Raw genomic sequence first — 27,736 nt, 5'->3', positions numbered from 1 at the left:
TCTTAGCCTCCTTTTCCTTATCTGTAAGATGGAAATAGTAGTACACAAGCTATCTGCCTCACAGGATGATTGTGAGGAAGTGTTTTTGTAAACTAAACAGTTACATGTGAGTTCTTCATAGTCATTATCATGAGAGAGGTAACAACAACTTGAGGTCATGAAGAGAGCACTATGTTTGAATTCAGATCTGGCTTTGAATCCTGGCTTGGATACTTGTTATGTTTATTGATCAATCATGTCTGAGTCTTTGTGACCCTCATTTGGGGTTTTCTTGGCAAAGATACTGGAGAAGTGGTTTACCATTTCCTTCTTTAGTTCATTTCTTTACAGATGAGGAAACTAGGGTTAAGTGACTTACCCAGGGTCATACAGCTACTAAGTGTCTCAGACCAGATTTGAACTCAGGAAGATAAGTCTTCCTAACTCCAGACCTGGTACTCTATGCACTATGGTGCCAGTTGGCTGCCATGCTCTACAACATAAGGGGATTATGGCTTCTAAGTTCCTTTCCAGCTCTAATTCTATGACCCTAACATCTATAGGAATGAGTTGTTATCATATATTGAATAACATACATTTTACTCTCTACCATAGACACAATAACATCCCAAACCATGAAACTTTCCATTTTAAAAGCACCTACTATGTGTCAGACACTGTGCTAAGTATTAGAGATACAAAGAAAGGCAAAAGGTAGTCCCTGAGGAGCCTACAGTATAATGAGAGGGAGACAATATACAAACAGCTGTGTATATACATAGGCAACTTAGGGGATAAACTAGAGATAATCATGATGGCTGTGGGGGACACCATAGTGCCCAGAGTGCCAGGCCTAGAGTCAAGGAGACTCATCTTCCTGAGTTCAAATCTGGCCTCAGACACTTACTTGTGTGTGACCCTGGGCAAATCACTTCACCCTGTTTGCCTCAGTTTTCTCATCTGTAAAATGAGATGAAGAAGGAAATGGCAAACCACTCCAGTATCTTTGCCAAGAAAAGCCCAAATGTGTTCATGAAGAGTCAGATACAACTGAACAACAACAAAGAGATGATAAATAGAAGAGAAGGTACTTCAGTTAAGGGTGTGGGAAAAGCTGGCACTCCTTGAGGCTCACTGGTGTCTCATAGAATAACTTTAAGTGACTTCAAGTCCTTAGGGAAAAAAACATCACTGCCTGATCTGTGGCCCTATAAGCCTAAGAAATGCTGGTGATCAGTCTGTGGACCACAGAGTTAGCATTCCAATCTGTAAGCAATCTCTGCCCTCTGAGTAGCATTCAACTGTGTGCCTGTCCAGTCATCTCCCAGAGTTCAGAGCAGGGCCACGCAGGAGGTGTGGTGAGTGTGCACATCAGTGTGTGGGTGCGGTGTGAAGGCCGGCTGAGGCCAAGGGTAAGAAGGGAGGGGGTCACTTGGGGTTAGAGTCAGGGTGGAGAGGGAAGACATGTAGTCCTACCCAGGCTCAAAACTCAGTACAATCTTGATTCAGAGACTCCTTTCCAAGAAATCCATCCACCCATCCATCCCCTATTGTGAAAGGAGGTGGTACTTTTGGTTCCTTGAGCACATTTTTTTTTTCTCCTTTCTTTGTAGGCAAATTTATTTTGTGGTCCATTGTGTTACTTTAAAAAAAATTTTTTCAAGTAAAAAGCATTTATTTTCTCTTCCTTGTACCTCCCCCACCCCCACTGAACCACAACAAAATGAAAAATGAAACCCTCCTAAGAGGTGGGCATATTCAAGGAAATCAAATTCCCATTTTGGCCACATTCAAAACTATATATCCCTTGAGTACGTTTATTGAGAGTCATAGGATCATGGAGACTTGAGAGGTCATGAAATCCAAACCTCTCAATGGACAAATGAGGAGACTACGGTCATTTTGCTGGTAGTGGGGACTGGTGGTTGGCACAGCTTTCTTTTGTGCTTGGACTCTTGCTTAGATCAGGGATCAGTATCCTTACATAGATCCTGAGTTCCAGAACATGCAGCCCTAGGGGTATGCAGTGCTGCTGCCTCTCTCACACCTACTCTAGACACCTTCGAGCTCTCCAAAGCCACAACTATCCCCACCCCCCACCCCATATTGGAAATATCCCCATAGTTCAGGACTCAGTTCCACTTTCTTCTTGAAGCCTTCCCTGAGCATTTTAGTTTACACAGATATAACCCTCCTCTGAATGTTTTTGTTGTTGGTTGTTTCAGTTACATCCAAATCTTTGTGACCCCATTTGGAGTTTTCTTGCAAAGATACTTGGGTGGTTTGCATTTCCTTCTTCAGTTCATTTTACAGATGGGGAAACTGAGGCAAATAGGGTTAAGTGGCTTGCACAGGGTCACACAAATAGTAAGTGTCTGAGGCCAGATTAGAACTCAGAAAAATGACTGACTCTGGGCCCTATGCTCCCTCTACTTCACAGCCTAGCTGACCCTGAATGAGTTTAGTATTTACCAAAAAAAATTGTCTTATAGAATAGAAAATGCTGCAATATTTCTATTTCAATTCATAATCCAACAAATATTATTGAGAGCCTGTCATACGTCAGTCATTGTGCTAAGTGCTAGAGATACAAAGAAGAAAAAAAAGTTTTTTCCCTTAAATAGCTTATAATATATCACAGGAGGAAATATGCACATATAAGTCTATTCAAAATAAATACACAAGTATAAGATTTGGTAAAGCCCCGCAGCTGGGGAGGGGATAAGATAGAAGGAGGCCTCGTGTAAAAAGTGATACTTTAGATGAGCAAAGAAGGAAATTAGGAATTCCAAGAGATGGACCATGAGAAAGGTATACATTCCAGGCCACATGGACAGCTTGTGTAAAGGCCCAGAGATGGAAGACTGAGTATCATGTGAGAGAAACAGCAAGGTCAGTTTGGCATGGGTAGGGAACGTGCGGTCTTGAGGCCACAAGTGGCCCTCTAGGTCCTCAAGCACAGTGCACGGACTAAATCCAAACTTCACAAAACAAATCCTTTTATTAAGGGGATTTGTTCTTTGAAGTTTGGATTCACTTAAAGGATTGAGCTTGAGGACCTAGAGGGCCACCTGTGGCCTCAAAACTTGACACCCCTGGCAAAACTGTAGACAGTATGAAGGAGGATAATGTATAATAAGGTTGGGAAGGTAGATTGGAGACAGATTGTGAAATCCCAGAGGAGTTTGTCTTTGTCTTAGAAAAAATAGGAAATCACTGGAATTTATCAAGTAGTGGAATGACATTTCAAGACTTATGCGTTAGGTAAATGACCATATTAGTGTATTCCTGGCCCTCAGCATATACGGCTGTGTATCATTGCTGTTTTACATTTATGTCTTCTTTTCCCAGCTAGACTGTAAGTCCCCAAAAGGCAGGCACTTGGTGACATTTTCAGTGAATTTTTATTAAATGCCAACTATATGCATAAGTGGTAGGATATAAAGATAAATATATTTTTAAAAAAATTTAATTTTAATTAAATAATTAATATTTAATTTTAATTATGAAGATAAATAGAACACAAACCCTTCTCTCAAGGAGTTGACCATCCCAGTGCCACATACACAAATGACCATGACACAAAGGAGAGAGAATTCAATAAAGTATAAAGTAGAGTCCCAGGCCAAGAGGCATGAGGAGTTTGAGGAAGGAGAGGTTAGGAGATAGCATGATATAGTATTGACACTGTCACAGATTCAGATCCCATTTCTGAGGCTTAGTACCCACGTGACCTTGAATAAATCATTTCACTTCCCTAGGGCTGAGTTTCCTCATCTATAAGAAGAGATGGTAGCATGGGAAGTTCTCTAAAGTCCCTTCCGGCTCTAGAACTATGATCCTATACTGCTTGGAGAGGGGAGGTAGAGGAGGGACAGTGATCAGGGAAATCTCCACAGAGGAAATGGAACCTCAGGTGGGAACCAGCAACCATCTCTCTCTCTCAGTTAAGGTTTCTCTTGTACTGCTGCACACATGAGCTCTATCATCTGGGAGGACTTTGAATTCTCAACCAAGTCAAGGACACAAATGAAACCTTTATTTTCTCAATCAAGTCAAGAATGCAAATATTTTATCAAGGGATTTGGAGCTGGAATGATAATAAGTTATGTTTGTATTCTGCTTTAAAGTTTCCCAGACATTTATCATAACTGTCTTAGGAGGTAAGTAGAGTAAATATTAATCATTTACAGATGAGGACCCTGAGGTGGTTAAGTGATTTGAGGCCATACGGCTAATCAGTGTTAAAGGCAGGATTCAAATGTGAGTCTTTTCCTCACTCCCTGTTCAGTTCTCTTCCCTTTAAACCATGTTTATTTCAAATTTTCAAAGGACCATAGAAAAATGATTTGATTTGTTCTGGTGAGCTCTAGAAGGAAGAACTAAGAATGATGGGAAGAAGGCAAAGTGAGACAGGCATTATCAGTTTGATGTAAGGAAAAGATGTCTAACTAATAGAGTTGTCCAAGTGTAGAGTGGGCTGCTTTGGAGGTTATCCAGTTGCCATCACAGGATGGTATGGTAATAGGATATGGCATATGGTTGTCGGGATTCTTATTTGGGCTTGAATTGGCCTTGGTGGCTGCTATAGCCCCTTCCAGTTCTGAGATGCTGTGACTGTGGGACCCTAGGAGCAAGAAGGAAAGCCGTGGAGTCTGTCTCAGCTAAGAATGGTGTGACTGTTAGAGTCAGTGTCAGCCAAGGGATGTAATTTAATTTGTTTTGTTCTCTTTGAATGTTCCTTCCCTATTTCCCAGCTGGGTGACTCATTCGCATCATCCTTTTAATTGTTTATTTGGAACCAAATAGCTCCTTTAATACAATCTTGGGAATGAGCCATCTCTGAGAGAGTTGACATGGGTTCTAGATGAGGCGTTCCCTTATCATGACCTGGGGGAAGCCTGTTGTCTCCAGTTCACACATGGAGATTAATTTTAGGGTTCATGTCAATGAATTCATCTTCTCCCAAGTAATCTCTATGCTGTTGCAATAGTCAGTGTAGGAGATTTCTACACTGAAAGCTTCATCCCTTTAGCTTAATACTTTGCTATTAAAATATAAATTCCTCTGGGAGGGCCAATGCTGTGTTTTGATCAGCTAATTGATAAACATACATGAAGGAACTAAGAGCAGATCAGATGGGTTTGGGGAAAGGAGAAGAAACATGAGGACATTGAATACCTGAGAGTGAACGTGGAGTAGGACATGACCCCGAGGTGAGAAAAATGCCCCTGGATGGACAACCAACAATGTAGGGATGCCAATGGCAAATTTAGTGATGTGCTGAGGGCTACTTGTTGAGCAATTGTCCATCTTTTCCAAACTCACTTAGATTTGTTTTTTTTTTTAAGTTTTCTATGACTGTCATCCTCCTAACAGAGTTCTCTTTCTGATCCCCATCTATTATAACTCAGTAAGCTATAGCCTTACACATTGATTTTCCAGTCTTACAGGTGAAAGAGAAATCAGAGGCTTAAAGGGTGTTAGATTATGGATTGGAAAGGACATATTAGGTAATTAGCCCAAAGCCCTCATTTTAGAGAGGAGCTAACTTATCTTAGCTACCACACAGGGCTCCGCTCCGGATGAAACTAAGTTATTAGTGGGGCCAGTCTAGAGAAGCTTAGTGACTTTCCTGAGGTCATATAGATTAATTGGAAAAGCCAGGATTTGCACCCAGGCCCAGGCTGGACTATGAGTCCAGCTCTTTCCACTATAACATCTCCGACAGTAATGGTAATAATTGATACTAGTCTCAATGATGCTTTCAGTGAGCCTAAAGAAGATGAGCGAACATCACATACATTCTATTAATGTACAAAACAGTCATTTTATAGTTTACAGAACATTAAATAGGAAAGAATAATAGTAGAAAGTGACATCCTCCTGCTGTTTCTATTTGAACTCCATTGAAAATGACAAGAAAAAATGAGATCGATAGGGATGATGATGATGATGAGGATGATGATGATGGTGATGATGATGATGATGATGATGATGATGATGATGATGATGATGTCTCATTTATTAGGGCTATGAAGTATAAAAAGGGCTTTTCCTCACAACTCTGAGATGTTTGTAATTTGGATATTCTTCTTCCCTTTTTATAAAGGAGAAACAAAGGCTCTAAGAGGTTAAATTATTTGACTAGGATCTTAACTACTTGAGGCAGGATTTGAATTCATGTCTCCTAAAGGGACTCCTACTATTAATACAAGGCAACTCATTCCCTATTCACCCTCACCCATAGCATCATAATATTTATAAACACTTGCATAACAACAACTGTATGCCAGAATATGAACCCAGGGCCACAAAGTGCAAAGACCTCTGCATCTGCTCTTAGAGGATGTGAGTTAGACTCTACTCCTTGCTACCTGTTTAACTTGGCTTGAGTTATTTAATTTCTCTAGGCCTATTTCCTCATCTATAAACAAAGGGGCCATTTCTCAGGCTCTCTCTGGCTCTAAATCCTTGATCTCCTGATTGCAAGTATAGTAGTCTTTTCACAATATGATACTGCTTCTCAACCCTCCTCATCTCTTTTCTTTGCTGTAAATGTCCTTTGTGACTGTGCTGACTGCAGATGCAGCAGGGCCTTCTTCCCTCCCTTATCTCTCTCTCACCCTCTCCCTCTCTCCGTCTCTCCGTCTCTCTGTCTCTCTGTCTCTGTCTCTGTCTCTCTCTGTCTCTCTGTCTCTCTGTCTCTCTGTCTGTCTCTCTCTGTCTCTGTCTCTGTCTCTGTCTCTCTCTCTCTCTCTCTCCTCTCTCCTCTCTGTTTCTTCTCTCTCTTCTCCTTTTCTGTCCCTCTTTTCTCCTTCTCCCTTTCTTCTGCTCTTCTCTCCTCCTCTTCCTTCTTCTCTTTCTTTTACTTCTCTCTCTTTTCTCTCCTCTCCTCTTCTGTCTCTCTCTTTTCCCCTCACTTTCTTCTCTTCTCCTCCTCCTCTTCTCCTTGTCTCTCTCTGTCTCCCTGTTTCTGTCTCTGTCTGTCTGTCTGTCTGTCTCTCTCTCTCTCTCTCACTCTCTCCTCTCCTTTTCTGTCCCTGTTTTCTCCTTCTCTCTTTCTTCTCCTCTCCTCTCCTCCTCTTCCTTCTTCTCTTTCTTTTACTTCTCTCTCTTTTCTCTCCTCTCCTCTTCTCTCTCTTTTCCCCTTACTTTCTTCTCTTCTCCTTCTCCTCTTCTCCTTGTCTCTCTCTGTCTCTCTCTCTGTCTCCCTGTTTCTGTCTCTGTCTGTCTGTCTGTCTCTCTCTCACTCTCTCTTGCTCTCTCTCCTCTCCTTCTCATTTGCTAGGGAAAGTCACAGAAAGGGTGGAGTCCCGATGTCAATATTTGCATTGGTGGGCCTCCCTTCAGCTGGATCCCTTTGCACTGTTAACACAGATTAATTTGAGCCTTTCCTTTTCCAATTGACCTTGGTCCCTGCAGGTAGTTTTGGCTACTGTTGGTTATACTGTCTGGCATTCCTCTCTACCCTTACATACCATCCCCCAACATTGAGGTGGAGGAAAGTGCTGCCACCTCACAGAATAGCAACAGCTTTCTGTGCCAAGCCCTGGGTGGGGATAAGTGCTCTCAGAGCACATACCTGGATGGCATCTTGGAACCTTGCTCCTTTATTAGCTAGGGCAGAAATCTATTGGTGGGCTGGGGAGGTCATAGAAATCCATGGAGGGGACAGAAATAGTGCTGTTTGTTAGACAAGCAGCGTTGGCTACATTTTTAGGGAGAATGGACTGGAAATTGACATGTTTTAGATTTTTCTCTATCATAGTCATGGATAAATCCCTTACTTTCATCTTTTCCCTTAGCCTCAGTTTCCTTATCTGTAAAATGGGTCACATTGTAATCTTTATACTACCTACCTCATGCAAGAAAAGTATTTCATAGGCATTATAGTGCTTCATAGTGATGAGAACTGGGCCAGTCATTTCACTGGCATAGGGAGCTCTAAAGTGAGGAAATTCCTTCTACTAAAGCAGGTCTCTTCCTTCTTTGAAGTTTATAGTCTCAGGGAGCTTCCTAACTGAAGGTCATGTAGCTGGTATGTGTCAGAGGGAAGACTTGAACCCAGGTCTTTCTGGCTTGGAGGCCAGCTTTCTCTGTACATTCTGCCATGCTGATTGTGCCATATAAAAGCAGCACTGGACTGGATGTCTCATAGCCTTTTCACTGCTAGTGTTAAAGGCTTCAGATAAAGAAATACTGATTTTTACCACTGTGGTTCATGGACAAGTGATATCTGATGTCCTTTGTGTGATTTTGCTCTGTCAAAATTCAATTGGACAATTCAATAATACTTGCGTTACCTAAAACACAGAGCTGTAATTCTAAAAGACAATGCAACTAAGACTTACTACTGTGGCCAGACCAGAATTTTGGAATATGTTCTGAACTTAAATTCAGAGAATCTGAATTTGAGTTTTGGCTGTACTCCTTGCTAACCATGTGACATTGAGCAAATTATGTAAACTCTCTGAGTCTCAGTTTTCTTCCTTGTAAAATGAACAGAAAAATACTTACTCCAGTAATCTTACAGGGCTGTTGTGAAGAAATTGTTTTGTCAACCTTAAGGTGCCGTATAAATGTGTTGTTGTTACTGTGCTTGGCCCATGGGATTCTGGGTGTGGCCATGTGGAGTTCTGAGTCTCTGAGAGAACAAAAAAAATTTATAGCCATGCAGAAGAGATTCAAGATTGGATGGGCTATTTCTCAAAAAAAATGACCACTTTTGTGGGTAAGGAGAACCTGAAATAATTTAAACCAACCAATTGGATGGAGACAGTGATTCCAAGCACATGCTTATGGGTGTGCAGGGGAGGGTATACACACATAAAAATACCCATGCACATCCATATTTCCATACACACTGGCACACATACACCAACCTGCCCAATTTTATAGGTGATACTATTCATAAGATTGTAGATTTATGAGGTTATTTAATCCAACCTCCTCTTTTTTTTAAATAACTGAGCCCAGAGAAGTCAAATGATTTACCCAAAGTTGGTAACTTTACTAAAATAAATGATGGAAGGAAAGTCAAGGACAACACCATGAGCCATGGTGTTAAAATTCAATGTTTCTCTAACTAAAGCCTTTAACCCTAGCGGTAATAACATTGTAAGACACCTAGCCCAAAACTCCTAAAAATACCACTTTTATATAACACAATCAGCATGGCAACATATAGAGACAAATGGCCTCAAAGCCAGGAAGTCCTGGGTTCTAATCCTTCTTCTGACAAGGTCAAGGTATCGAACCTCTGTCCTAGGACTCAGGAGCCAAAGCTCTTTACTCTGTGCCAAGCTGGCCCCTGGAAGAAAGACAGTGAAGACATTTGAAATCTGTAGTTGATATCCAGACTTCTATGTCCCAGTAACCTTCCAATTTTCAAGATTCTCTCCTCCTCACTTTCTGTAATACACATTATCTAATCCACACATCTAAGTACTTGAAAATGTGGGAGGCAGCACATTCTGCTGGAAGAACTTGGAACCAGGGGTTAGGAGCAGTGAATTCTGGTTCCAGTTTTATCACTAAAAGCCTTTGTGACCTTGGACAAATCATTTCGATTCTCATCACCTCAATTTCCACATTTGTTAAATGAGGATAATAGACTAAGCCATTTCTAATCTGCCTTTTGTTTCTAATATTCTATGACACTTGTGTTATCAGACTGGTTCTTCTGTTTCCCTTTTTGCTCTAGCCTCCTGCGATTCTATAAATCTAATTAATTATGGGCATCACTGTTAAAATTAAATTTGCTCAGTTTCTCCTTCAAAGAGTCCCTATTACGTCATTTTTTTACTCCAAAGCCTAGTAAACAGAAACGCAGGAGCTCTCTAATCATCTGTGCTATTAAATGGGGCAGTCATTTGACATACTTTCTCTAGGTTGGCGCAAATAATTTTTACTTTGTTCACAGATGCTTTGAAGGCTCACTTAATTATTCTTCATAGTGAGTGTGGTAGATACAAGTGTTGCTTTGTTGGGTGATTCAAGACAATTTTACAGACTTGATTTTTTGACCACTTTGTTGGAAATCTAAGGAAATTTGCAGTGGTTGTGACATAATATAGAATGATTTTAATACTATTGCCTCCAACATTCTATGAGATATCTCAAGGGGGGAGGGATCCCAAGGGAATGGACAAAATTGTGAATGTTAATGTCACATAAGAGTCATTGTTAAACACAACCACAAAAATAATTGTTTAGTGAGTCACTGATTATTATGCATAAAGAAGGTAGATTTATGCCCACCAAAGTTATTCATTACTGTCATGAAGGATGCTCCATCCAAACAGAGGAGGGGTTTCCTGTAGTCTGGGAAAGTCATTTGGATATTTCTGGTTCTAGATGAAATTGTGCTGATTGCCTTAAAACCTAGAATATTATAGGATCATCTTGAAGCAATCTATATAGGAAAAAATGGATGAAGAATGGTCATTATCCAGGCTATGAGATGAAATTGGATGAATAATTCATATACTTAGTTCATCAATACATATATTTGGGATAGATGTTACATATTGGACAGGAAAAAGAGAGCAGACAGGATTGTATTTGAAAAACTCTGCAGTGCTTTCAATAATTTCAAACTGCTCTCTTATGAAAATTCATCCTTTAAACACAACTGTTTTCCCTTTGTAGTTGCCACTCTTATGTTACCCAAAGGGAAATGGGAAGAATCATGGTGGGTACAAGTAGACATAGCATAGTTCTGACAATCATCTATACCCAAGAAATGACACAAGGGTCACTGATGAGGAAATGTATGATAGCAAAAGGGGATGGTCAATTATATGGTGAGAATTGGTGAAAAAAGTTGGATGGTTGCAATGATGCCCTCAGAATGTTAAAAGATCAAGGGCTGAAAACCTTCCCCTGGGTTTTAGTCCTGGACAAACAAGCTGGCTATGTGACCTTAGGAAAGCCACCACACTTTTGGGGAATTTGAAGTTCTTCCTTTGTAAAATGAAGGGATTGGATTAAATGATGTTTTAAGTTCCGTTATGCTTTAACACTTTGTGATTTGTGTTGGTTCTTCCATGATCTTTATTTTTTTGGGGGGGAGGGGTCATTCAGAGGCATCCAAGTGACTTGCCCAGGGTCACACAGCTAGTTAAGTGTCTGAGGTCAGGTTTGAACTCAGGTCCTCCTGACTCCACAGCTGGTGCTCTGTCTATCTAGTTTCCCCTTGATCTTTCATTGCTTAAGAGATGTCTGGTTGAATTTACGGATATAATCCAAGGCCAAAAAGGAGAGGAAAACAATGGCTTGCATTGGGTTAGGACTAAAGGTGGCATACTTCAGGGCATACTTTGGCACTGAAAATTTTTAGGATGTTATGGGCATGGTGAATGGGTCTATGATCATGTATCTGTGCATTCAGGAAAGTGAGACATTTGTGGGTTTGTCTGATGTGTGCATTCACAGCTTTCTGAATGTGTTCAAACTTTCCAGGCTGAACCTCAGGCCAAAGGTGTCTGTTTTGGAAAGTTTGAATGAAATTAGTTTGGCTATGTCTGTGTTATATAAGTGGTGGTGGGTAAAAGGAACTTTATTCACAGTAGGCAAATTTTAAATCTCCTTTACTAATGGGACACGTGAAACGATGTGAAGTGAAAATTCTCTTTAAAGACTATAAGCAAAGCCGCCATGTCTCTCCTGCCTATGCAATAACACATGTGCAAAAATCTATACACGTGAATATGTGTACAAAATATATGTAGATGTGCTTCAGTTTTCAGTAGGATTTTGAATTTATTGGCTCTGTTTCATGGAGAAACATCCTGTTTGGAGGTTTGGGCAAATGGGTATGTACTGTGCTCCAGTAGCTAGGCTTTAGTTGTGGTCACTTACCCAGTGAGGAACTCATGTAACTAACCCATCAGAGGTGGGATGTCCATTTGGCAGATATATCATAAAGGGGATTCCTTTCATGTTGGACTATATGGTTGCTAGGGTCCCTTCCAACTATTAACTTCTGTAACTTCTGAATCACACAAGAGTTCAGCCTACATCTTTCCATCATAAGAATTACACAAAAGACTTTGTACAATTCTTTGCTAAAATTATAGCTACAGCTTCCTCTTGATCTACCCATTTATTAACTGTCAAATTCAATTAAATTCAGCAAACATTTATTATTCTCCCCTCAAAGGAAATTAAGTTAGTATGGCAAGACCTATTCTTAGTGCAGCCAGGCTGGCTCTTTGTGATCATTGCTTCCTCTTCTATATGTTCACTAACCATCCCTTTAATTCATTCTCAAATTTTGCCACAAATGAGTACTTGCAATGGAGTAATAGATGTCCTGATTTGAACTATACTCTTACTGGAACACCAACTGATGGAGCTCTGAGAAAATACAATGGAATGGAAAGATGACCTGGCAGCAGGTTGTTTATCTAACCATCTCCTGTGGACTTAGTAGCAGTACATGGCTCCATCAGAAGCTAGATATATAGGAGGTACTCAGTAACTGTTTTGTTGATTGATTGATACTTTTATTGTTATGAAGGAAATAGGCTCTCAAGATGCCTTCAGGAAAAAGGAAGTGTAAAATGTGGTACAGTATAAGGAAAGAAGGAAGAAAGGAAGGGAACCCTCCCACACCCACATATTAAGTGCCTACTATGTGCCAGGTATTGTGCTAGACATTTTATAAATATCTCATTTGATCCTCAAATAACTCTGGGAGATACGTGCTATTATTATCCCTATTTTACAGTTGAGGAAACTGAGGCACACATCAGTTAAGTGACTTTTCCAGGGTCACTTAGCTAGTAAGTGTGTGAGACCAGATTTGAACTCAGGTCCTCCTGACTCCAGGGGTGGTACTCTAACCACAGCTTTGATTAGCTAGCTCTAAGTGGAAAAAACACTGAGTCTCACTTCCTATGTGACTTTGAGCAAGTATGTATGAAACTCAGTTTCCTCATCCGTAAACTGAGTTGGAACACAGGTTCTGTAAAGTTCCTTCTAGCTCTAATAATACTGTGATGATTTCTTCCAGAAAATTCTACACATTTTTTTCTGACCTACTTTTTGGAATTCTGCTTTTCAGTAGTCAGCTTTTCCCTGTAGTTCTTCAGCTAGGTGTGATTAGTGCTACACTAGGGGTTATGTCGGTGTTAATAGTGCAGATTTCAGCGTGGGTCTAGGTTTGCAAACTGCAGTTCCACTTCAGATCTTGAATTGTAAAGACAGAGAAACTCAAGACTGACTCAATTCAAATTGCAGCCACACCCGTATGTGTGTGTATGTGTGTGTGTGTGTGTGTGTGTGTGTACATGCATGCATGCACATGTGTGGGCTATTCTGTCCTTGGGTTCACTTTCAGTTTGATGACAACTGGAAATGTATTTTATAATAGAATTTTTTTCTCTCAGATGAATTTGTTTTTCTCCCAGTGGACTAGCAAAGAACATGGACTGTTAGAGCTTGAAGAATCTTTTTTTTTTTTACATTTAGTTTTAATTTTATTTTCTCAATTACGTAGAAACAAAAATATTTGACATTCATTTTTTAAAATTCTGAATTCCAAATTCTCTCCCTCCCCAGTTCCCTTCTTGAGACGACAAGCACTTTGATATAAATTATACCTGTGCAGTGTATTTCCATATTAGCCAAAAGAAAACACATACCAAAACCAAAAAACCCCAACTATACTTAAAAAAAAAAAGCATGGTTCAGTTGTCATTCAGACTCAGTTCTTTCTCTGGCAATGGGGACCATTTTTCATCAGAAGACCTTTGGAATTATTTTGGATGGTTGTGTTGCTGAGAATAGCTGTCATTCACAGTTTTCATAATACAGTATTGCTGTTACTACGTATACTGTTCTGGTTCCGCTCTTTTCACTTTGCATCAGTTCAAGTAAGACTTCCCAAGTTTTTTCTGAAAGCTTTCTGCTTTCCATTTCTTATAGAGCAATACCTTTCCACCACAATCATATACCACAACTTGTTCAACTGTCCTCCAGTTGATGGGTTTCCCCTTGATTTCCTGGAAGTGACTTTTAAAGAGCATTAGTTCAACATTTCATTTTAGATATGGTGGGAAGATGATGGTGTTAGAGGATCTTTGTCATCCCTTCACAAGATTTTGGAATTAGATGATGTCTTCAAAATCCTGTGTTCTTACCTCAACTTCACAAATGAGGAAATTAAGTCCTAGACAAAGTCAATGATTGACAGAATGCACATTTCCTGAGGATAAGAATGGTTTATTATTTTTTCTTTGTGTCCTCAACACCTAGTAGGGGTTTAATGAGTATTTGGTGATTGATTGTCTGACTTGCCCGAGTGTCACAGTTGGTGCTCCAATCCAGGTCTTCTGTTTCATAATAAAATGTGTTTTCTTCTAAACCAGATGTATCAAACACAAGGTCCACTGGGTGAATTGCTGGTGGCAGTACTCTCAAGTGATCCCAACCAAATTAAAATGCAATTGGGAAACATTCAGCAAAATAAATCAAAATACTATTGTTGTTCTTCAGTCATCTCTGACTCTTTGTGACCCCATTTGGAGTTTTTTTGGCAGACATACTGGAGTGGTTTGCCATTTCCTTCTCCAATTCATTTTACAGATGAGGAAACTGGGGCAAACAAGGCTTGTGCCCAGAGTTACACAGCTAGGAAATGTCTAAGGCCAGATTTGAACTTAGGAAGATGAATCTTCCTGACTTTAGTCCCAGCGCTCTATCCACTATGTCACCAGTTGCCCTATAAAATACTATAGAATATATAATATTAATATATAGTTTTCTAAGCCAACCTTCTGCTTTCAGGGAGCCTCATGTATGGTTTAGTGGCTCCCATTTCGATTTGAGTTTGCCATCACTGCTTTGTGTGCTTCTGGTGATTTTAAGTAAGAAAAACTAGTCATTAAGTCATTACTTGTAACATTTGTGTCTGGGACAAAGATGTCCATAGACCCCCAACAAATCTTGGTGATCCCCCAGCACACATGGGTTATGGGTATTTCTAAGCTTTGTTTTAGATTCTCCTGTAACAGAAATTTCCAGTGCTATATAAGTGATGATTGAATAGAATGTTAAATTTGGTTTAATTGGTAGAGTTAGATTTTGTCTTGTCATTATGGATTTCATTTTCCATGAATTTTGCCTTTTGTGTTCAAACAATTGTACCATAGGACCACCGGGCTCTTTAATCTGTTCTGCAGTTGCGTTCTTCTCTATGCATGTGTCTCTCACCCCCAATTAGATTGTGAACTCGCTGAGAGCAGGGGCTGTCTTGATTTTTTGTTTGTATTCCTAGCATTTATCAGAGCTTGCAACGTAGTAAGTGCTAAATACTTAGTTTTCCATCCCATCTGGAGGAGTGCGTGAGCCAGGAGAACCAAAACAAAGACAGCTGGTCAGATACAATTTTGCCAAAGCTCTTTCTAACCCCAAAGAACCACCTCTCTTCTAGTCCAGACAGTCAGACTAAAAGTCATTGTGGTGGGGGTGCCTTCAAGCAAAAAGAGATGGCTGCCTTCTTCAAAGTGCATGACTTTCCTTCCACCTATGGACTTTATGTATCTATTTTGATGTAGGATTATGATGATGACTCACATGTCCTCTGGAAGATTATGCTACAACTGGCTCTCTCTCATTAGATTCAGTTCCAACCTCAACTGAAGTAATAGGGAAAAATAAATAAATCTCCTTCCTACTCCTGATGGGCACTGACTTCTCTCTTCCTTAATTATATCCCATGCATTCGGCAATATGGAAAGCATAGGCTGTTGGACATCTATTTTTTTTTTTTAATACAGAAAGATTTTAAAAATGATGGTTAAGTGCCTCCAATTGCCTCCATGGGATTGGGTAGGCTGGGTGATACACCACCACACCAAACTCTTACCCCTCAGTTTGATATATGATTCATTCCCTTATTAATTATTAACCCAGGTTCTAAGGCAATTGTAGGGTATGTTATAATACTTCTTTATAAATTAGTAGAAATGAACAACCTCTCTCCTCAGTTAATCAGTTAGCTCTGAGCCTCAAACCCAGATTATAATGTGAACGAGGGAAATTTTTTCCCCTAAATTTTCAGTCCTCTTTCAAACTACCCCCTAACCTCATGGGCTTAAATACACATTGGCTTACTTTCAACTCACATTGAATACGTTGTATATTTAACTAAGCACTATAACAACTAACATAAAGACATATTTAAATATTTCGACGGTATATCACCCTGAAAGAGATCATTACCAGAATCATTCTTATCCATCAGGACTCCTACTGACTTCTTCTCATTTCTGGAAGCACAGTTCTACCATTCAGTTCTCTCTAGATGAAAGCAAAACATCTCCCAGGAATGCTTTTTATTATACTTTATGTCATTAGATATAAGCTAAATTCTCATGGAAAATATATTTTTTTCAGTTTTTTTCAAAGATGATAATTAACTTCTTCAGTTCTCTTAGTCCTTTCTCCACAAACTTCACGTAGTGTCCAACCATGCTAGTTGATACTTCCAGATGATGCTTAAGCTGCCACTCTCCCCAAGAGCTCTCTTAAAGATATGGTAAAACTATGTATTATCTCTGTGGGAAGGGCTATTCAAGTTGAAGATGTATTTAATAACAGATTAATTAACATAGACATGAAAGCAAATCATCTACTTTAATTGACAATCCAGAAGGGACGAAAACACTATCCCTTTAATTCCATAATTCCTCCTGGAACAGAGGGAAAAGCATAAAGCGAATGATTGACTAGAAAAGGAGGAAAAATAACATTTCTCCTGGAGAGATAAAGGAAAGAAAAGAAAGGTATTGGAATGGAGCTGGTGCTTCTCACTCTTTGCTGGTCATTGCCTTGGCTCTTCTTGCTTGGAACTTGGTCTTCCTCTACTTGACTTTTGATCATAAGTCACATCCTTGACTCCACCCTGATGATACACCCTGTCAAGGACAGAGGGGTATCAGCAAAAATGGATGCCACACTCTTCTTTCTATCTGTCCTTATGACCTCATAGGCTTCTCAATTGCCTTCTTGGCTTTCCTCTGAAGGTCTGGTCAAGGTCAAAATCAATGAAACATGAGAAACTGGGTAAAATCTGCCTCATCATAGGCTGACATTTTTGGCCCACCAAGTTTTCATGGGAACATTTCTAAAAGAAGAATCTCTGAGAGGAAGGCTTCCATATAAGACAACCCACCCCTTGTGTGCTGTGTGTGGTATAAAACTCAGGACATCAAGGTGTTATTATTATGGATCACATGCACTTTGACAAGAAGACATTTGACCATACCTTGTTTCTGAAGGTGCAATCGAGAGATCTGCTGTAACTATGCCAAGTACTTACACCTCCTCTGGGGGTCTTCTGCAATTGGGGGGGGGTTTCCCACCTTGGGATCCAGTTTTGGTTGCTTTTCCCCTGAGAGGTGAATAGGAAAGAACATTTATATTGTCAGCAGAAGAACCTCATGCAGATGGTTCTGCTTAGGAACACCTGGCAGCTTACAAAACTCACATGTGATCTGGGGGGCTGAGTGAGGAACACACCCAGCCTGGGTAGCACATCCTGCTTCCCTTTGCTTATGTGTGCCTTGTAGTTCTCTATCTTGTTTCATCTGTGTAAGCCATTGCCTAGACCTTGAATCCCAAGAGTAGGACCATTACCTTCTTGTATTGGTGTACTGTGTATCCCCTGCACTCCCTAGTATAGTGTGAGCAGCAGAATATATAATCATTGCATATCTGGTAGAAAAGTGAATTGGGTGCTGGATCTGCGGTCAGGAAGATAGGACTTAGACATTTAACATATGACTCTAGTCAAGTAACTTAAGCTCATTTTTCTTATCTGTAAAATAGGAAACTACTATCTGTTGTACTTGCTTCGTAGAACTAAATGAGATAAGGAACCCCAAGTACTTTACAAACTTAAAAGTATTTTATTTTTTGCTCTAGTTTGGTGACTTAATAAGGAGCTTAGATGTGGGGAAACTCCCTTTGTCAATGAAGACTGGCCTACTTGCTCTCCCTCACATGTAATATCCCATGTCTACTTCACCTTTGCACAGGCTGTCTGCCCTGCTTGGAATACTCTTGTCATCTCTGTCACATTGCATTCTTTGAAATGCAACTCAAATGCTACCTCCTAGATAAGCAGTTTCTTGATCCCTTCTCATTTGCTAGTGCTCCATCACCACTTTATATAAGATGTCCCAAAATTCTTAGTTCAATTAGTATGTGTTAATTATCAAATGATCAAAGCTTAAAGCTGCACTAAAACTTTTGGGATACCTTGTATTTAGTTTGCATATGTTTTTGTATTTACTTATATATGTAGGTATTGTTTTCTTCATAAAAATATAAACTTAAGGGCAAGGACTATTTTAGTTTTGTCTGTATCTCCCCAGTGCTTACTATAGTGTCTGACACATAGTGAATACATAATAAATGCTTATTGAATGAATGCATGAGAAACAGCGGGAAATGTCACTAGAGAGACAGATTGTAATCAGATTGCAGAGGCTCTTGAGTGAAAGGCTAAGGGGAGACTGGTAACAGAGAGGTAAGGTAGCTCTAGAGGGCAGAGTAGGTAAGAGGATTGGATTGAGAGGCAGAAAGACCCAAATTCAAATCCGGCCTCAGATACTACCTGGCGTACTCATGGCAAGTCATTTAACCTTTCTCAGCCACAGTTCCCTCATCTGTAAAATGGGTATGTTAATAGCATCTGCCTTCCATAATTGTTGTAAGGATCCATTGGGATAACAAATGTGCAATGCCTTGCAAACCTTGAAACACTACATAAGTGTGAGTTATTGTTGTTATCGTTAGGTGAAGCAAGGACACCATGAGCATCCAGATACAAAGTAATAAGGGCTTAGATTGGGGAAGTGGAATTGAATTGAAGGGACAAATATAAGAGTGATGGTGGGCATTGAGTTCTAGGTATTGAAAGAGTTTTTAAGAAGTGATAGCCTGTTAACAAGAGGATTCACATTGCATTTGGTACAGTCTCAACTTCTTAGCCTGACTTTCTAGACCCTCTGTAGTTGGACTCCATCCTACATGGTCCTCCATTTCTTACTCCATTTTGCTCTGTCTCCTTGTTCTTCTCACATCAAGGCTTTGCCTCAAGCTGTTCCTTCCCCATCCCTGCCATTTCCTCCATTTTTCTCTTTATCTCATCAAATTCTATCACATGATCCAAGTCTCATCTCTTCCCTAAAATCTTCTCAGACAGTTCTAGTCCTCTTGATACCTTCCTTCTGTAAACTCCCATAGGACATACTGTCTCACTCATTTTGGTTCTGACTACTTGCATTATTAATTAGTGTTTTTATGAGCAGATGTCCTGCTTGCCCAAATTTAAACCCTTCACACCTTACTCACTGACTTGCACTCTTCAATTCAGTGATTCTGGCTTCCTGGCTATTCCATAAGCAAAACTCTCTACTTTTCCATCCCTTGGGCATTTCCTTTCTCCTTCCTTCCTTCCCTTTTTCCTTCCTTCCTTCCTTCCTTCCTTCCTTCCTTCCTTCCTTCCTTCCTTCCTTCCTTCCTTCCTTCCTTCCTTCCTTTCCTTCTTTCTTCCATTAATTTATTTGTTTTTAGTTTTCAAGAATAACCTCCACAAATTTTACATTGCCCCCCCTTCCCCTTCCCTCCCCAAGATGGAATGCAATGTTACATGGGCTCTACACATACATTCTTATTAAACACATTTTTACATTAGTCATGTTGCATAGATGAATTAAAACACATAAGAGAAACCATGAGAAACAAAACAAAACAAAAGAGAAAATAGTCTGCTTCATTCTTTCCAATTCTATAGTTCTTTCTTTGAATGTGAATGGCATTTTGCATCGAGAGTCCTTTGAAAATGTTTTAGGTTCTTGCATTGCTGTGAAGGGCTAAGTCTATTAGAAAAGGTCCTCGCACTCTGTGGTTGTTCCAGTGTATAATGTTCTCCTAGTTCTGCTCATTTCACTCAGCATCAGTTCATCTAAATCTTTCCAGGTTTTTCTGAAGTTCGCCTGTTTGTCATTTCTTATAGCACAATAGCATTCCATTACATTCTTATGCCACAACTTGTTCATCCATTCCCCAATTGATGGGCATCCCCTCTATTTCTAGTTCTTGGCCACCACAAAAAGAGCTGCTATAAATAATTTTGTACATGTAGGTCCTTTTCCCATTTTTATGGTCTCTTTGGCGTACAGTCCTTGGGCATTTTCCCATGCTGTCCCCCATTCCTAGAACATTTCCCCTCCTTTAAGTTCCAACGAAAATGCCACGTTCTACAGTCTCTCTTAATTCCAATGCTTTCCCTCTGTTAATTGTTCTCTATTTATTCTAGATATAGCTTGTTTTGTACATGTTTGTTTGCACATTGTCTCTCCTATTAGATTGTAAGCTTCTTGGAGGGCTTGCGGGGAGAGGCTATCTTTTGCCTCTTTTTGTATCCACAGACCTTAGCATGGTACCTGGTACATAGTATGCACTTTATTGATGTACACTGTTAGGCACATAGTAGGCTCTTAAATAGTTCTTGAACTGAATCAAATATGTTTTTCTGGTACCATTACTATCTTGGCTTACCGGAGTGAATTCTGATTTGTCCATTTGGGAAACTATCAGATTTGATCTCTTTCTGGTTTTAATTTTTCCCCTCAAAGGCCTTTTCAGTCTTGTTCTTTTTTCAGACTTTCTCACTCCTGTCTCACAGCATTTCCCATTCCCATCTCACAATGTTCCCTGTGTTGAAATCAATTTTCTGCAGTTTATGGGTTTCTGCCTTGCTATGAGCCCTTTTTTTGGTCTGCTCATTATAAAAATGGATGCTTTGGTCATGCCAACAATGTAATTCTCAGCAAACTACCTGGATGACTAGGGAGTTAGTCTCAAATCATCCCTTCCTCTACCCCCCAAAGATGTGAAGACCCCCAAATGAATCTCACCTGGTTGAGAAGTAGTTTTTGTGTTTGGACATTATAAATAATAATGGTAAGTCCATACTTTTCCTGGGCTTTTGTATTCGTATGCCAAAGGGAACACCTTGTTTTGAAGAGCTGCTATTCAGGGTACAAACATCCCTAAATCTTAGCAACAGTGGAGGCAGCCAAAGAAAGCTGCATTTAGAAACTGGGCCTCACTTAGGCATTTTGCCAAGAAGTATTTTCAGGGATGTGCCTGAATTTTGTATAAGAATTAAAAAGTAAAATGTCAGGAGACAGCTTTGGCTACGGGCAGAAAATATCATTTAGTATTTAATATTTGAATCTTCTAAGTCTTCACAGTTAGACTAGAGATGATAAAAATTCAGGCTTTTGATTAAGGTTTTCCATCCTTTTGATAATTCAAAGTTCTCTATCCATCTCCCCCTTTACTGGGATCTGTTACAGTCATGCTTTGATGGTCCTGTGATCTTATCAGATTCATTCAATTCCGCTAGTGTTGATTATATGTTGACTATGTGCCAGGCACTAAGCTAGGTGCCAGGGATGTGAAGACAAACACAGGGATGGTCCTTAGCCTTAAGAAGTTTACAAGGTACTCATCAATGTGCGTTTCTCTTCCAACAGCAAAGATTGTGACCCATCTATAGAGTCCTGTGTGATTTTGACCAGTATCTTCTCGTAAATTGCTCACATAAATTCAGTCCAATGCACTGGGGGCCTTTCTTTACATCTCTTGACATTAAGTGACTTTAGTGGACCAAGTTGGTTGTTCGTTGGATGACCCCTATTCATGCTCCAAGACTGGCACATTGTTGTTATTGCTCTGAAATGTCTACAATGTTATACATTCCCCTCTGTAATTCCTGTTTGTTATACCTTGTATATATACTGCTGGTTGTTGTCTTTGTCATCAAAGAGGACCAAAATGACACCACCATGATAAAATGAAATTTCAGTGTGTCCAGCTGTGGCTGATCAGACCAATATGAGCTTGAAATGCTCTACCACAGGTTGGGCACATAGAGTCCATGTGAATATTTGGGGTGGACACCCCAAATTTGTGCATTCTACATTTACTTTGTGCTGTCTCAGTTCTGCTTTGCTCAAAGAACACAGCACCCTTTTTGATGTGGGCATGCCCTGCTGAGCGGTCCTGTGCCAGCGTCTCCCATGTTGCACAATCAAATCCAAAGTTCTTGAGAGAGACCTTGAGAGTGTCCTTGTATCACTTCTTCTGGCCACCATGTGATCGCCTGCCCCATGGAAGTTCTCCATAAAATGGTCTTCTTGGCAAGCGTACATTTTGTATTTGGCCAACCCATTGGAGTTGCACTCTATGAAGCATAGTTTGAATGCTTGGCAGTTCAGTTCGAGCAAAGACTTCAGTGTCTGGTACCTTATTCTGTCAGGTGATCCTCAGAATCTTCCTAAGACAGTTCAAATGGAAGCGATTCAGTTTCCTGGCATGGCACTGATAGACTGTCCATGTTTCATAAGCATATAACAATGAGATCAGCACAACAGCTCTGTAGACCTTAAGTTTGGTAGTCAGTCTAATGCCTCTTGTCTCCCAAGCTTTTCTTCGTAGTCTCACAAACACTGAGCTAGTTCTGGCAATGCGTGCATCAACCTCACTGTCAATGTGTACATCCCTGGAAAGTACACTACCAAGGTAAGTGAACTTATCCACAGCATTCAAAACTTCTCCATTTGTTGTATCTGATGGTTCCACATATGGATGGTGTGGTGGTGGTTGATGGAGCACCTGTGTTTTCTTGGTGTTAATTATTAGGCCAAAATTAGCACAGGCAACATATACTGTATGGATACAGTATATATGTATATGTACATGTATATAGTGTATATATGTACACACACATATATATATACATATATATGTATACACAGTATATATACTGCTCACTTCCATCATCAATCTCTCTATTACCATGTGAGTAATTCTTAACTTCGAGTCTTCAGAGACCATAGTATTCTACTGTCCATGACTCATAGTCATGGAAAATTACTGGAAGAATACTTGCCTTTAGAAGATGGACATTTATGGAGAAACACAAGGTCATTAAAAGAACTGTTTTGTGTCCTAAAGGCAGTCTGGTCCATTATCCTCCTTTAGGTCAATTCTGGGCCAAGTCATTTCTGATTTGCATCATCTATCAGTCAATCAGCCAGTACTCATTTATTAAATGCCTACTGTATGCCAAGCATTGTACTGTGCACTAGGGACACACATACACACATGCACAAAAATAAAAAGATAGTTCCTGCCCTCAACAAGGTCACAATCTAATGTGGAAGACAACAAGAAAACAAATATATATTAACAAGATAAACAGAAAATAATTAAGAAAATGAGGATGCTCAGATTAAGAGGGATTGGGAAAGGCTTCCTGTAGAAGAGGAGATAGAGTCAGATTTTAATTGAGACTAAAAAGAAGCCAGGAAAACCAGTAAGTAGAGATGTGGAATGAGTACAATCCAGGCACAAGGGACTATCAGAGAGCTTGTGTGAAACTAAGAATTGAAGTGTCTTGTTTGTGAAACAACAAAGTGACCACTATCACTGGACTGAAGCAAAGTGGTTAAGAAGACTATCTTTCCAAGACACTTTGAGTGATTGATGCACTCTATAGGATTACTGTATAGAAAGCATTCTTCAGTCACTTGGTTCTCCATCCCTTGCCTATGGTTTCTATTCTTATAATTTGACTAAACCCATTTTCTCCAAGGTCACTGATGACCTTTTATCACTCAGCCTAATGACTTTTCCCAGTCCTCCTCCTCCTCCTTCACTTCTCAGTAGTGTTGACACTGCTTGACACTTGATCAGCTTCTCCTTCTGAATATTCTCTCTTACCTGGTTTTTGGGGACACTTTATTGTGATTTGCTTCCTAACTACTATATTGATCTTTCCCATTCTTCTTTGCAGGATCATTAAAATGTAATCATGATATAACAGATTTAGAATTAGAAAGGACCTTAGGTCCATTGAGTCCCTCCAGTCTCTTTGCTTTACCACTTTACAGATGAAGAAACTGAGGTACAGAGAAGTTGTCTGTGGCCACACAGCTAGGAAACATCTAAAGTGAGATTTGAACTCAAGACTCCAAGTCCAGCACTTTTTCTACTACATTTTTGCTTTTAATCATTAGATTACTAGACCCACTAGAATGTAAATTCCTGAAAATACAGGGACTGTTTAACATTTTTTCCTTCATATTCTTAGTGCTTAGCACAGCCTGGAACATCATAAATGCTTAAGAAATCATTCTTGATTGATTGATCAATATCCACATTCCACGCCCTATCTATGGGGTCTGCCCCATGATTCTGTCCCAAGATATATCTCCTCTCTCTGTACTCTTAGTGATCTCATCAGACGCTATGGGTATGATTATCATCTCTATATAGATGCCCCCAAATCTCCTTTCTGAGCTCTAATACTACATCTTCAACTGCTAGCTAATTTCTCCACCTATATGTCCCAGAGACATCTCAAACTCAAACTGTCTAAAAAACAGACTATCATTTCTCCTGAAATGTATCCCTTCTCCTAACTTCTAATATTCTTATTTCTGTTGAGGGCTTAGTCATTCTTCATAGATTGAATGTAGGGTCCTATATTTAGAGCTGAAAAGGATCTCAGAGGTCATCTTCTTCAATCCCCTCATTTTAGAGATGAGGAAACTAAGTGACTTATTTAGTTTCACAACTGTTAACAGAGACAAGAATTGAATAGGCAGATATTTCCAAATCCAAGTCCAATATTCGATTTTCTTTGCCACACTGTCCTTCTGTAGTCACCCAGATTTGTAATCTAAGGGTCATCCTCAACACTTCACTCTCATTCATCACTTCCCCTCCAACACATCCAATCAGTTGTCAGGTCTTATTGATTCTAACTCTCCAACATCTCTCTCATCCATTCCTCTTTCTCTATTCAAGTCACAATCGCCCTAGTTCAGGTCCTTATCACCTCTTGCTAGATTTTTGTAATAGTCTCTTAATTGGTTTCCTTTCATCAGTTTCCTTCCTCTTCATATCATCCTCTACATAATTACAAAAATGATATTCCAAAAGCTCATATTACGTTGTCCCAAAACTTCAATAGCTGCCTATTGCCTCTAGGATGAAATACACACTCCTCTGCTTGTCATTTAAATCACATTACAACCTGATTCCATCCTAATTTCTGGGCTGATTACACTGTCATTCATTCTGTAGTTCAACCAAATGAGTGTATATGGTATGTTTTGTGGATGATGTTCTATCTCCCTTCTGTCTGACTTTATTTACATAGGCTGTCCACTACGCCTGGAATGTGCACTCTTTTTGACCTTGCTTCTTGCAACCCCTGGCTCCCTTCATGGCTCAATTCAAGCCTCATCTCTTAAGAGATCTTTCCTTATTCCACTTTCCAGTGTCCCTGGAAATCACTTATTTATTTTTCATAGTCCTTTACCTATGAATATGGTGTTTCTCCCTGTAGAATATAGGTCATTAACTATTTCACTTTTTTTAAAAAAAAGTATCCTTAGCAATTCAGTGGCTGGAACATAGAAACTTGTCAACTGAATAGTCAGTTGTTATAGGTATCCTGGAATTAAACCTCAGAAAAATGTCTCAGTGCTCATACTGAGTACTTTTAGATTGGTATGCAAAGCCTGAGAAAACATTTTCCTAAATTACTACAATTAAGAGCATTTCATTGTTATTTATATACTAATAAAGCTATTCATAGATCATAAGGAACTTGTCTTAATTTATTTAGACAGTATAGGATCCATTAGCCAGTAAGATTTTTTCAGTAATATATGTTAGAGCTCAATCTTCTCTTGTTTTTCTGTCTCTATCTTGAAATTTCATTAGTATCTAGAAGAATTTTTAGTGCTCCCTAACTGAAAAATTATACTAATCATAAAATTATACTAATCATCCATTCCTAGGAGTCAGACCAACATTGCCTTTAAAGAATGGTTCTACCTATTTCTAATTATATAAATTTCAAATTCAATGAAGATAATATATCTCATTTTGACTGAATCTTTTTTTGCTCTTATAAATGACACTAGTGAGCTCTGGATGTATGTGCGTAAACAGATTCAAAAGGGGAGAACTGAGATGGAAAATAATATAAGTTTCTTACAGATTATATGTAGCATTCCGTGGGAAACCTGAAACTGAACCTCTTGTTAATGCCGAAACCAGCATGCTTTGCTGACCGAACCACATCACTCTTCTTCTTTCATACATCCTGTTAAAGATGAAAAGGAGAACTTTGAAATCTACTCCTTTAATTTCTGTTACAAGACAGAAACACAGAATTTATGGAGAAGTACATTTCCTTAAGGTGGTATTTTGCATCAATGACAGTGGTGATCCTGTTTTTCCTCATCTTTAGGAGTTGGGAGCAGGATGAATTAAGCAGGAGGATAAGATTAGAGGAACTAACCACTATGTTGGTGTCTCCTGATTGACTTTTTGAGCTAAATCTGTGTTTTTTGAACATTATATACCGCTATTTGAAATAAAGAAAATATTCCTGGGCTATATTTAAAAATTACGTTTTTAAAAAAATGTTTTGGCTCCTGTGTTGACAGAAGTTATTGAGGTGGTTATTAAGCCTCAATTTTAAAGCAAAAATAGTACCTTTGTTATGTTTACTAGCACTTCTAGTTATTGTCTTCCCACAAATTAAAATATTGGAGAATCCAAAGGAGGATCGAGAAATAAGGAAAAGTAGGAATGTTGTGACTGATCAGGAGTGAAGTTTCTCATGTAAACAAGGCAGTGCCAAGAAGTTCTACCTTTGAATTATTGCTTTGTTTTTGTGGTGGACCTGCATCCTGGCTGGAGGGATAAGCAGTGGACTGAAATCCAGAGGTTCCTGCTGCCACCCAGGTCTGAAGAAACATACTTATAATAAATTCCTATAGCCAAATTCAGTACTTATATTCTTTGCTATGAGACCAAGATCCAAGAAACTACACCTTAATTTTTCATCCCGATAAATTTGGATTCAAATACATATGTACTGAATGATACAGCATTTAAATTAATAAAATAAGTTATTTGAACAGCAGAAAGTCAGAGATAGTAACATAATAATTCTAGGAGACTTGAATGTTCCTTTCTCAGAGCAGGTCAGATCTAATAGAAAGCTATATAATTGGGAAAAAGAACTGAAAACCTCTTGGGAAATTTAGAACTTAAATATATACATATATGTCATCTGAATGGGAACACTGAAAAATATGTATACACATATATGTTTCTCAGTACCATTTGGTATCTTTACAAAAGAAGTCCATGTGCTCTGGCTCAGAAAAATGAGAAATGCAGAAAAACAGAGATACTAAGCACATACTTTAAAAGTAAACATAACAGTTATGAACACAAGCAAAATCAACAAAAAACACAGACTGAAAGAAGATTTAATTATGACATTCTTAACAATTAGTAGGTTGAGGAACAAATAATAGAAATAATTGATAGCTATGCAAAAATAGTAATGGTGCCATAACATTAAATTTCTGCTATATAGATAACATAGTCAACAAAGGACAACATATGCATGGGAAAATATTTTTTTTGAAAGACAGAAGTAATGAACTGAATAGGCAGTTTTGAAAATTAGAAAGCTAACAGTTTTGTGAAGATCAAATGAGGTAATATTTGCAAAGCTTTTAGCACAGTGTCTGCCACATAGTAATTTCTAATAAATGTTTATACCCTTCACTTCCTCCCTTCTTTCCTCTTAATAATTAAACAAACCCCAAATAAGCATAAAAGAGAAAAA

The 27,736-nt window shown here is 39.2% G+C and overlaps 1 protein-coding gene and 1 long non-coding RNA gene across 10 annotated transcripts in view; both read left to right on the top strand.

Annotated features, from left to right (window-relative positions):
- The window catches only part of DDR2 (discoidin domain receptor tyrosine kinase 2), a 253,306-nt gene that overhangs the window by 84,740 nt on the left and 140,830 nt on the right, over positions 1-27,736 (top strand). The gene's annotated exons all lie outside the window — the stretch shown is intronic.
- LOC140529838 (uncharacterized) overlaps positions 1-27,736 on the top strand; it is a 32,261-nt gene extending 4,525 nt beyond the window's left edge. Inside the window, exon 2 of the long non-coding RNA XR_011975702.1 lies at positions 1-27,736. This exon is cut by the window's left edge and continues 1,232 nt beyond it. This is a non-coding gene — a long non-coding RNA (uncharacterized lncRNA).

This window comes from Notamacropus eugenii, chromosome 2 (assembly GCF_028372415.1).
Source record: "Notamacropus eugenii isolate mMacEug1 chromosome 2, mMacEug1.pri_v2, whole genome shotgun sequence".
Taxonomy (NCBI): domain Eukaryota; kingdom Metazoa; phylum Chordata; class Mammalia; order Diprotodontia; family Macropodidae; genus Notamacropus; species Notamacropus eugenii.
This window is presented reverse-complemented; position numbering and strand designations above follow the sequence as displayed.